The following is a 12,567-nucleotide window of genomic DNA, read 5'->3' on the forward strand; positions in this document are numbered from 1 at the left end:
GAAGCAACAAAGGTCAAAGAATAGGTTGAGCCTATCAACAGAAAACAACTGAGAGGCAAGCTATAGCTTCCTACATAAGAAATTCTACCAAATGAAGATCTGCCCTTTTCCCCCCAGTTGAAAGCCTCTGAAGTAGAGGATACTACAATTACTGGGTACTCTTCTTGCTCTTATACCACCTGTAGGAAGGAACACCAGTATACCGATCTTACTCTGTTTCCCTTTTAATTCTAAATCACCTTCTTGTTGAATGCTTGATATTATGTGCTCTGTTCTACTGAGTGCATGTAAAGACTTATCAGAGAAATTAATTGGAACATTTTGAAATAGGCTATTGGCAGAAAATGCTGACTTGGCAAAATGAGCTTACCTCCTGACTCTCCATACCCCTAATTCTTTTGTAAGCAGTGCTCAGTTGAAACCCAGGGAACACATAGCTTCCACTGCAACCCAGTTCCTGCACATATACACAAGAGGGTGCATGGAACTTGGTGTGTTTTACATCTAATTTGACACTGCTGTGGAGAGTCGTCAGCAAATTCCCTCTGGCATAAACAAGCACAGCCTTAGCTTTAATTAACATACAGTCGTACCTTGGCTCCTGCATGACTTGCAAGTCGAACATTTTGGCTCTCAAACCCGGAAATGAGTGTTCCGGTTTGCGAATGTTCTTTGGAACCTGAATGTCCGACGCAGCTTCCGATTGGCTGCAGGAGCTTCCTGCAGCCAAGTGGAAGCTGCGCCTTGGTTTCCAAATGTTTTGGAAGTCGAATCCGACGTACCACTGTATGTCCATTGGGCTTCATCTGCGCTATACATTTAAAGCCATATCATACCACTTTAAACAGCTATGGCTTCCCCCAAAGTATCTTTGGAATTGCAGTCTGTTACAGGTGCTGAGCTGTGTTAGGAGAATCTTAACAAACCACAGTTCCCAGGATTCTTGGGCCTGGAGCTATAACTGTTGAAGTGGGATATGAGACCTTTAAATGCATGGTGTGGATATGACCCAAGCCTCCTGCAGCGGTCAATGAGTGTCCTCCTTATCTGGCACCTTACTCTTTCCCCAGTACATTGATTCAGGGAACTGAGCTCTGTGACTTGCTAGGTCCCCTACAGTAGCTTAAAATGGGTTAAATATTAATATAGCAATTTTTAGTGCAATTTTTAAGAACCAGGTGGACATGCACTGTTGCAGTCAAAAAGGGGAGACGCCTCAGACATTATTACTATTACTATCATTACTATTACTACTATTTAACTTTGTATACCGCCCTATACCCATAGAACTCAGGGTGGTTCACAACAAAAAATTACAAATAAAAAACAACACAAAATACATAACAAAAATAAAAACAAAAACGAGCCAAGAATCCACTCTTCCACAGCACATTTAAAGGGACATCGGATGTCAATCAGCCAAAGGGCCCGCCTATAATAATTCTCCTTTGGCTGATCCTCTTGTCCTAAGCATGAACTCTCTGTGCGTCAATGTCTTTGGCCAGGACAAACCAATTCAAGTGTGGGCTCATTCTTTCCTTCCTGCAGTGTGAATTGCATATTGTCTCTTACACTGCACAACAGACCTCTCACTGGATTCTGCTGCCGCTTTATGCATGGTGACTGCTTTTAAAATGACTGTGTGCTCTTTGCATGTATACTCATTTTGTCCCTGTGGCTTCTTTTGCTGCCCACAGAATGATGTGGAGAGATGCACAGAGTGCGATGAATGCATCAGAAGAGTTATCTGGTTTTGGCCAGTTCAGTTTGTAAACAATGGTATTACAATTTGAGAGTGTGTGTATAACGTTGTTCACAGTTATTTACTTTTTAGGAGAAAGCACTAAGGCAGTATCTCTGAGTGGATTTAGTCTGCAAATAGCCCTAAATCTACATTTGAAAGACCTGAGCAGAGATTCTGAACCCAAGTACCTCTTATCAAAAGAACTGCATCTGGTGTTCCCAGCTGATGAACAGGAAACAGCAGACACATGCTGAAGTATGTAAAGGCAGCAGTACAAAACCTTCCTATTGGCTACCGGTGCTGCTGCATGCTGTTGCTGAGCAAACATTAAGACAAATGCTTGAGGTTACCACTGGCTCAGATCATGTTAGCTTGTTTGTTCTCTGGAAGGAAGGGGGGAGGGGACAGACAGTTGTGGCTGCTTACATCTAAAGCATGGCAGACTGTGAGTCTCGTCAACTCTCTGTGCTACAAAGAAAACACTAATGAGATTGCTATAGGCATTTGTTGCTACGTAACTCCCACAGAATAAAACAGGGAGCTATCTTTTAGTCGACCAACTTTTATGGGTGCTAAAGATCACCTAGTGTAGATTAATTGCCCCATAGCTATTCTGCTGCATTCATAGTCAGAGTCTTCCCAGACACTAACTTTCTTTCAGGAGGGCAGCACAGACATCATACATCTGCTCAGATGATACTGCCTCGGTTCCAAATAAATCACAATTTCCCAGGGATCGGTCTGTTTACTATGGTTACTTGAGGGTTTTCTCTCCCCACACCCACCCACAAGCACAGTTTTCTGTGGGAAAGATTATGCAGTAGTGTCACAGGGACCTAGTGGATTGTATTTTGTGATGTAACTTCCAAGCCAGCCAATAGCTCCTGTTTTCCAGTATATACCTTTCTTTCTAAACATTTTCATGGTGCCTGAAACCCCATTCACATAATAAAACAATGTTGGCTGAAAACATGGGAGGGATAGAGTGGCATTGTGCTTGAGGCCTCAACCCAACTCCAGCATACTCAGAAGATTGGGGCAAAGTGAGCAGGAATGATCCCACTCCCCATGCTCAGTCAATGTAGCTTCGTATGAGCAGACTGTGTGTGCTTGCCCTAGCCTCCATCAAAGCACATACCACTAGTTATGAAAACCCCAAAGGCTGCATCCAGTACTCTCTGTCTGCTAGTGCAAGGGCTCTTGCACCAGTACACGAGTGAGTTTTAATGTTGCACAACAGGGGACCTCCAATGCAATAGATGCACTAGCAGAAACTCATTGTGCAATGGATCACACAACAAAGGGCTCAGCCACGTTTTCCTTTGCCCCTTGATATCTTCTGTTTGTCCCGTGATTTCTAGCAGATTTCTGCTGCTTTCCCTGGGGAAAGCCCACTGTTTACTGAACAAATGTCAATTCACAGAAAACCCAACTGATGCTTTGTCTGATTCAGCAGTAAACCACAGGCTTTCCCAAGGAAAGTGGCAGGACAGAACAAAAACCTCCCAAACCCATGCCTAGGAATCACAGGACAAACAGAAGAGTGGATGATCCCAAAATTACCAACAACTTGCTTATGCATTCTCTTGCAGTACAAAACGAAACATTTCACCTCTGGAACAAGTATACTGCCAAGTGATTTTAACACAGATTACATTGCATATCACCCCAGGTTTCCCAGGAAAGCAAAGCTAGCCCCACCCTCTTCCTTTTTATTATTTTAAATATTAAAAAAATCAAAAATACCACAAGTACACAACTTATAAACAATCACTAAATATAAAAAAACACATTTAACTATTAAATACAGTCGTCCCTTGGTTCTCGAATGCCTTGCGACTCAAACATTTTGGCTCCCAAATGCAGCAAACCAGGAAGTGAGTGTTCCGGTTTGTGAACGTTCTTTGGAACCTGAACGTCTGACGCGGCTTACGCGGCTTCTGATTGAGTACAGCTGTACCACATGGAAGCTTTAGGGACTGAATACAGGCCCCTTTGGCTGGCATGTTTGATCATAAAGGTACAACAACTTCATAGTTGGAATGTAAAATTCAACAGCATGTGATAACTTTTCAAATCAGTTGATAAGGCAACCAAAGGGCATATTTAGTTGTGGAACAGAAGAAAACTAAAACAAAAACTAAAGTTACACCCTTCCTTTTGCACATATGCTGGACTTTCCCTTTATTACTATTTACAGAGCTCTTGTTTTGGTTTCTCTTTCATGCAGTGTACCTGACTTCACCAGAAATCCCCTTAACTGCCAATGCAACATCAACAGGGAATTTTCTCTTCAATGCATTCTGCTCTGAGTGCAAGCAACTTTAAAAGTAAACAGTTCTCAGATGAGCCATATCAACTGTTCACGTGTCCCAAGTTTAAAAACAGCTGTGGTGTGTATGACTCTATTTACACAATGACATACTGAAACTTTTGGACTTGTTGCAATTGCCGGCAACACAGTTTATTTTGAATTGGCATTTTCTTGAAACAAATAATATTTTGGATTCATATTACAGTGGAGAACAACAAACAAACAAACAAACAAACAAACAAACAACTCAACATAACATGCCTCCCATTAACAGTGATTTTTGCTCTTTCGCTTTTGTTGTTTGTGTGTTTCAGCTCATCCTTTAAGATCTCTGTAGGTTGTATTACAAATTTTGATTTGATTCTACCGGATTGTAGAATTATGTTTAAGAGGAACTGAGCAGGGAGTCGTCTTCTTTTTGGAACTGCACCTATTTCGATGCTTTTTGAAGAGTTGTAAAGCTGCAAATGTGGTTTAGTATTCACTGCATTTATTTCTGAAGTTGGCTTCCTCCTTTGTTTGCAATGCACTGATACCTTGCACTTTTCACTCCATATATCAGGTGAAGTGGCCTGGTTTTTGTTAATGTGCTTTGAAACTACTAACTATGCATTCATTCAATTAAAAGTACATTCACTCACCCTTTATCTCTCTTTTGGAACTCTTGAAAAACTGCTTCATGAAGGACAGGGAGGTGGGTTTGTGACACCCCTAGTTTCAGCATCAGCTGTTTTCTGTTTCACTGAGAAAAGACTTCTACAGCTAGCAGGTCACCACTCAAATTATTTGTGTCTCTATACATTTTAATATATTTACAAGTTTGATTTATCAAACTGTTCTGAACGCTGTAGGCTGAAGTCACATTTCAGAAGTTTCAACATAAAAGGAACAAGTTCAGCGATGATAGATATAAAGTTGAATAGCTGAATAAGTCAAACCACTGTGTGGTGTAATGTTGAGAATGACTGGGAAGTATCTGTGTTGTCCCAAAAGCTAAATCAAATGTGAAGAAACAGTGTTTAGGGTATATCAGAACTATTCTTTTCCCACCACAAGAAAATGTGATGCCAAATGTTATCTTGACTATTTTGCATGAATCAAGAATATGTGAGTTTTCATGTTCAGGATATGCAAAGAAAGGATAAGAAAACAACGTATAAGCTGTCCTGCCTGAGCTCCAGTAAATGAGGACAAATATCAAGTGAGTCTTGTAGGACAGGTGACAGGTTAAAGGACAAAAATGTCCTTTAAGAATGATAATGTAAATCTGTTCCATCTAACTTTATTGATTAAAGCAGTTTAGACTTGTTTTATTTGTCTTTTATACAGAAAAATAGGATTTAAAAAATAATCAAATACATTTGTAAGGCAAAACTAAGCTAAATTTTACTTAGAGTAAATCTACTGAAATTAATAGACCTAGCTTTGTCATCTTTGTTAATATCAATGGGATTACTTGGAGTAAAACCTAGCTAAATACCACCCACAGAGTTTAATGTTGCAAGTGGGCAAAACTGAAAAATCACTCCTGATGAGATTCTGAGTATGTTTGTGGTTGGTACTGCTAGTCTCTAAATTACAACAGCTGAGTGATAGTCAACATTAACCCTACTCAGAGTAGATCCACTGAAATCAATGGTCATAAGTAGCATAAGTCCCTTAAATTCAATGGAATCTACTTTGATTATGACCTGGGTATCACCTATTGTTATTAAATGAATGCGTGATCAGCCTACTCAATGCTTTCTATTTTTGTCAGCTATAAAATGTTCAGGTTTTGATATCATTCTAAGAACTGGAATGCTGGGCTGGGCAAACATCTCTCTCACACACATAAAGAGACACACTGGAAATATTTCTGAGTATCTGTCTGATTTAACATGCATACACTGCGGGTGGGGGAAGGTACACAATCATTTGCAGGGGGGAAAAAGTATATAGTATTCTGTCCCAGAAGTACGATATTGCTACCACACCTAGTCTTTGGCAGTGTTTCAGGTGTCACAAGACTTGTTTTTGGTGCAACAGACTAATAACTGGAAGTTCCCCCTGGAAGTTAAAATCACCACGTATCATCTAACATTTGAACATCTTTGTGTGTGCAGCGATCACACAGCTAAATGCACATCTTTTCCAGCTCCACATCTAACATTTTACACACTGAGAGTTCCATCCAAGTCAGAGCCCCACTGTGGTCAGTTAAGATGAATGCAGGTGTAGATGTCCACCCACTCAAGTACCTAGGATTTGCTTGCAGGAAGCTTGTGCCAGATATGGAATCATTGCATCATGCATGGGTGTTCCACTCATCCAGAAATACTGAATGCTGCAACCGTTCTAAAATTAAATGCTAAATTTTTCTTCTTCACAATCTAAAAATGGCTACAGTTTCAATCAGCAAAAACACACTTCTTTCCTCATGTAGACGTCAACATAGTATTTCTGTAACAAGGTAGCATTTCTATTTTAAACATTTTTGAGGCACAACTCACTGATTATTGCCTGGGTTTGTTTGGGGTTGTTTTTTTAGGAAGGGAGGTTCCTCTTTTTTCCCCTTGCCTTGATGGTGGTAAATATTTGCAAAGTTATAAAAAGCTCTCAGGAGAAATACTACAGGATTTTTTTTTCACTGTAGCCCCATGCTCGCAATGAACAAAGGATTTATTCCCACAATGAAAGTAGTACTTAGCAACACTGTCTACAGAATAGAATCAATGTATCTCCAGCACTATCTTATACAAGACAAATGGGTAGAGGAACTCAGCTCTGCCTGTCGCCTGCATTTCTATTGCACCTGCCTACTGCAGAAAAGTATAACTGTAGTAGCTAAAAGGCCTTTAGAAAGGCATGTAAATCACTTGTAGCTGCTCTCTCTTTCCTCCACTTCTTCAGTTTCTGTGCTACCTAACACAGTTGTGCTCCGCTGTTTTGCCACACATGGTCATAAATAAAGGTAAAGGTAAAAAGGGACCCCTGACCATTAGGTCCAGTCGTGGCCGACTCTGGGGTTGCGGCGCTCATCTCGCTTTATTGGCCGAGCGAGCCGGTGTACAGCTTCCAGGTCATGTGGCCAGCATGACTAAGCCGCTTCTGGCGAACCAGAGCAGCGCACGGAAATGCCGTTTACCTTCCCGCCGGAGTGGTACCTATTTATCTACTCGCACTTTGACATGCTTTCGAACTGCTAGGTTGGCAGGAGCAGGGTGGTTTAACCCACAGCGCCACCCGTGTCCCACACCTGGTCATAGTGATGAACAATTTGTTGTGTTGGCACATCATGGCCAATTCTTGATATAGATATAGTTGTTTCAGTGATGGTGTTATATGTCTTTATGTTGGCTTTTATATTTTGTTAGCTACCTTGAGGGTCTTCATTGAAGGGGGAAAGCAGAAGACATTTTAAAGTGCTATTAGCAGTGTCACAGCATTGTCACAGTAGCCCTTCTGATGTCACTATAATTTGCAAGTAACTGCTTCATTGTACAAATTTGTGCAGCTGGTAATGCTCAGCTATACTACTGGGCACCATTTTCCCCAGACGTCCTTCTCTGGGTTGGAATACTAAATGGGATTCTACATGTGAATATTGAGACTGGGCACTCAAAGCCAGCAGCTGTATAATCACATGCACAAAAGGTTTAAGCAGTGCTCTTCATGAAATGAGAGCCCTTTACAAACAAACGACCATCCCCACGTATAGATTAAGCATGTGGAGAGGGGAGCAGAAGCACACGTTCTGCTCCTCATGTCGCATAGATCAACCTTGTCATTGTGCATTCAGTATAATATCTGAAAAACAAAGCCTACACATGTAGGCATACACACGTAGACTCTTACATGACTAGAAGTCCTGAGCAACTGGTATTCCTGACTGCATGGAGAGCCCATAAACCCAAAGCTAAAATGCATTTTTGTATGTTATATTTCAAAAACATACGCAGTTCTATGCACATGTCACCTTAGTATATGCAGAAGAAGATTCCTCCTTGGGCATGAATATAGCAACCAATAAACCATAACAAGGTCCTCACGCCAACTTGCTCACTTCCCCACTGAGCAGGCCCCTAACAGTCTGGGGTAGGTGGTAAATCTGCCATCTGTCAACCAAGAGGGCAGCCTGCTCCAGGTCGCCCTCCTAAATACACCAGGGGTGACCAGGGCACACACACCCTGTGCCCATGCCCCAACTGGAGTGCGGGCAAGCATATAGAGGGTCAAGCATGAACAGGTGGAGGGCAACTGCAAGCAGTCTTTCCCTCCCCTCACCATGCAATAAGTTGGTGATTCTCCCTTTCCAGCTGAGATTGCACCATGTGGCAACCTCTGCCTCCCTACCCCGGAGCCCCGGGGGAGCAGATATTCATTTTCAGCTTGTAGTCCTTTAACAGGGTGAGTACCAGTTGCTCCAACAGCAATTTAAAGGGAAAAAATGTGTCAGCAAAAAATCTTACATATTTCACTTTTAAATCGGATAAACAATGTTCTATGGATTATACCTTAGGCCTTAACAATGAATCCCCTTAATGCAACAGGGTGGGGGTGAGATATTGCTTGCTAATTTCATTGATGTCTCTAAACTTCTGTAATTGGTGATTGAATAAAAGATTGACTCTCTCTCTCTATATATATATAGGTTACAGGATGGCTTTTATGTTAAAGGATTTCTATTTGGGGATAATGCCCAAAAGAACATACAAGGGTATGACCCTCTGATTGACAACTGATGAACACACAGGTTAATCAAGTAAGTGCCCGTCACTTAAAATGTCACACAAGTGGAGCCTTTCAAAATGATTGAAAGCTGCTTTTTGAAGTTCAAGCTGTTGCCTTTATCTAATTAAAGTCTTAACAATTTGAGTCGTGACTGAGCCATTATTACCCACTTTAATGTTCTTCCTGGTACCAAGATACAAAAAACCCCATCAGGTTGTGCTTTTTTTAGTATGCAGTTGGGGGGAAAATAACACAGTCAGAAAGCTGATAACATGCAGTTTGAAAAATGGGGTGGGGGACTGGATTCATCTAACTAATCAAGTTAGCACAAGCCCTGTATGTGAGGGCTTTTGCTTCAGGCCTTCTCCCCCCCCCCCACCTCTCCACTTGCCCCCAAAATTGGCTTTCATGGGACTGAGAGAACACCAACAGTGTGTAGGAGAAGGAGAGAGAGAATGGTTTCTTCTGGCAAGTTGCAATTGTGTGACACTTAATCCCATTCATTAGGGATTAATGACAGGAAATGTCAGGGACAGTATGCACACAAATTATATTGGGGTAGAATTTGCTCCATTCCTGCCAGACCCTCTTTTTCTTCACCTCCATCTTTGGGCAGTAAAGTTTCATTGCATCCCTGCAAATACCCTGAAAGCATTTCTGTTTTCGCGCCTTACACCTGTCTCTAACTTTGCTCCATTTTTGCAGCCGGTGCAAAACAGATTGAGGCTGCAACTCCATCAATGGTGGCACATTATGACAGATGTAAAGATGGAAGTTTTCTAGGTCGTATCCACATAAGTTCTATTCAACACAAGGTAAGGGGCAGTGTGGCTGGTGCTCAGATTTCAAAGTGTGCCCACCGGTTCCAAAACTCTGGCAAGCCCTGCAATATGGCATCTCAGCAGACGGAAGCAACTGAAAATCCTTAAAATGCTTCACAAATAAGTCCCAGCACGCCTTTGATAGTTTCGCAGGTTATTAATACGAGGCTATGCAGTTCTTCTAACAAACTGGAACAACATTGCCAGATAGCATTCTGCAGATGCAATGTTGGCAGTGAAATAGGATTTCTTTGCTGCCAATACTGCCACAGAGCATGTTCTCAAACAGGCTCTAAGCCATGTTTGGTTGGATTTGACCCAAGTCTTCTGCCATCTGCACTCCAGCATATTCCCAACTGCTTAATCTTCAAGAATGAGGGGACTGTATGGGGGAGCATGTTGCATTCTGAGACACTGTTGGTCCATCCAACTCAGTATTTCCTACACTGGCTGGCAGCATCCCACACAGGAGTCTTTCATAGTCATATACCTGAAAATGCCAGATTGACATGGAGATCTTCTGCATGCAAAAGCGCAAGTGCTCCTAAAGTTAGGATGTCCCACATGTCTCTTTATCACAAGGTTCCAGTTTTAGACATTTCCCTCATCTATAAACCCTCTCACTATGTCCAGTGCAGAATTGTTCCCTCTCTTCCCTTGTAGTATTCCCAGCAGTAGTATTCAAGTAAGTTTTATGCAGAGTGGATCCATTGGTATTAAAGAACATAACCATTAATTCCAATAGGTCCAATCTGAGTATAACTAGTTGAATAACACTCCAGTTAAATATATTGGACCATAACTATGTTTATACATTAAACATACATTTTTAAAAATTATGCATAGCTTTCATGGTGCCCATGATGTTTTGAGTCACTCCAGCCAAAATGAGGCTTTGGCGTGGATGCTGATGTCCCCCAGGACAGAAAATCTAGAGATTTCAAATACCAGGCCAAACACCGCCTGTATGTGTCAGGCCACAAGGTGGGAAGATATTCAACAGATCATTTTGTTTACTTATCTAAGTATTTTTAGGTTGCTTTTCCGGGAAAATGCCCTCACGAGGGACTTACAAAATCTACATTACAGAACAATAATAAAAAATAGAAAGAATAAAATCAAAGCAGCTATTTAAAAACACAACACACTGGCAGCAAATAAAGCCTTATTATTATAGCTCAGCTGGAAGGTTTAAAAAATTTCAACATCAGAATCATAAAGCCATCTATAAAAAAGCTAGAACAGATGGGTTTTTAAAGCTTGCTTAAAACTTGAAGGGTGCATTCAAGTCCTGATTGTGGGCTTCCCATAGACATGTCATTGACTACTGTGAGAACATTTTGTGGCACCAGATCAGCCTTTGGCCTGATCCAGCAGAGCTCTTCTTTTGGTTTTAAGACTGTTTTCCATGAAAAGGGAGTAGTCTAATATGACTACATGTGGAGATAAATAACTAATCTGCAACATAATAATACTTTTCAGACAACATATGAGATTAGCTATCTTGCATGTTGTTTGTTAGTTGAACATGAACAATGTTTGCTGGCTTACAGTAAACCTTTACTTGCTTGCGGTAAACAGAGATGACTGCAAGCTTAAAACGTCTAACATGAAATGTCATTGTGGCAAACTGTTTTCAAGTTTTCCCAGGGGGCTTCCTTGACAAGTGAAAAAAGGGCTTCCCCTATAAATGACCCATTTGCTTAGGTTCCAGTCCCAGCTTAACAGACTGCTTGTGGTTTTATTAAGTTTATCTGGTTTTGAAAGTAAGAGCTGTTGGCAGCTTGCAATCTGTCTAAAAATAAATGTGCATGTTATCTTAATTTTTAATTTTTTAAAAACCTGTCCACAACTAATTGTGGAAGTCACAAAAAGCCAAATCATTCCCTTTTGCTTCATAAGATCTCTTCAAAGCTCCATAGCTGAGGCCTAAATATAGATCTAATTAATGCAATACCCAATATTGCATTATTGAGAGTATTAAAGGTAAAGGTACCCCTGACCATTAGGTCCAGTCGTGGCCGACTCTGGGGTTGCGGCGCTCATCTCGCTTTATTGGCTGAGGGGGCCAGTGTACAGCTTCTGGGTCATGTGGCCAGCATGACTAAGCTGCTTCTGGCGAACCAGAGTAGTGCACAGAAACGTCGTTTACCTTCCCACCACAGCGGTACCTATTTATCTACTTGCACTTTGACGTGCTTTCGAACTGCTAGGTTGGCAGGAGCTGGGACTGAGCAACAGGAGCTCACCCCGTCGTGGGGATTCGAACAGCCAACCTTCTGATTGGCAAGTCCTAGGCTCTGTGGTTTAACCCACAGCACCACCCACATCCACCTTGAGAGTATTAGGAAATAACAAAAACATAATATTCAATATATATATATATATATATATTAGAATGGGAGACGAAGATGAAATGGTCAAAGGCCATGGTGACACAATGGGCAATAGACATTGGACATAACATTGAAATTTCAGGATGGGAAAAGCTATGGAACCAAACTATGAACTTTTCGGCTTGCTACTTGATAAAGGACAGCATGCAAAAGATTCTCTGTCTAAAGGTTGTACTTGATGGCCAGTTAACTTGTCAAAATGTATAAGAGAGGGTCCTAATTGGGCTGGAAGTGTTCAGAGGTGGAGGGATCTTTTATACAAATGTAGCGGTTCTGTAAACATGCCAAAGATTATTGGGAGATGCTCTACGATGAGCTAAAAAATATTTTCAAGTTTACATTCCCCAGAAAACCTGAAGCCTTCTTATTCGCAATAACTGGTGATGAGATACCAAAGAAGATACACAACCTATTTCTTCATGCAACAGCAGTGGCCAGAATAGTGTATTCTAGAAACTGGAAAGAAAGAGGGATCCCAAGAAAGAACAATGGCTATACAAACTGATAAAATTTGCAAACATGATGGCCAAAATAAGGAACCTGGATGAGAAACAGATAAGGGGTGAGTGGGAAAGCCTT

General features: G+C 41.3%; 1 protein-coding gene and 1 long non-coding RNA gene across 5 annotated transcripts in view; one reads left to right on the top strand and one right to left on the bottom strand.

Moving 5' to 3' along the window:
- Positions 1-12,567, bottom strand: part of ADGRV1 (adhesion G protein-coupled receptor V1) — a 232,105-nt gene that overhangs the window by 42,600 nt on the left and 176,938 nt on the right. The gene's annotated exons all lie outside the window — the stretch shown is intronic.
- LOC310827400 lies at positions 3,988-9,782 on the top strand. The gene is made up of 3 exons (XR_014556347.1): positions 3,988-4,137; positions 8,692-8,802; positions 9,477-9,782. It is a non-coding gene; the product is annotated as an uncharacterized lncRNA (long non-coding RNA).

Source organism: Podarcis gaigeae, assembly GCF_964106915.1.
Source record: "Podarcis gaigeae genome assembly, chromosome: 11".
In the NCBI taxonomy this organism is placed as follows: Eukaryota; Metazoa; Chordata; class Lepidosauria; order Squamata; family Lacertidae; genus Podarcis; species Podarcis gaigeae.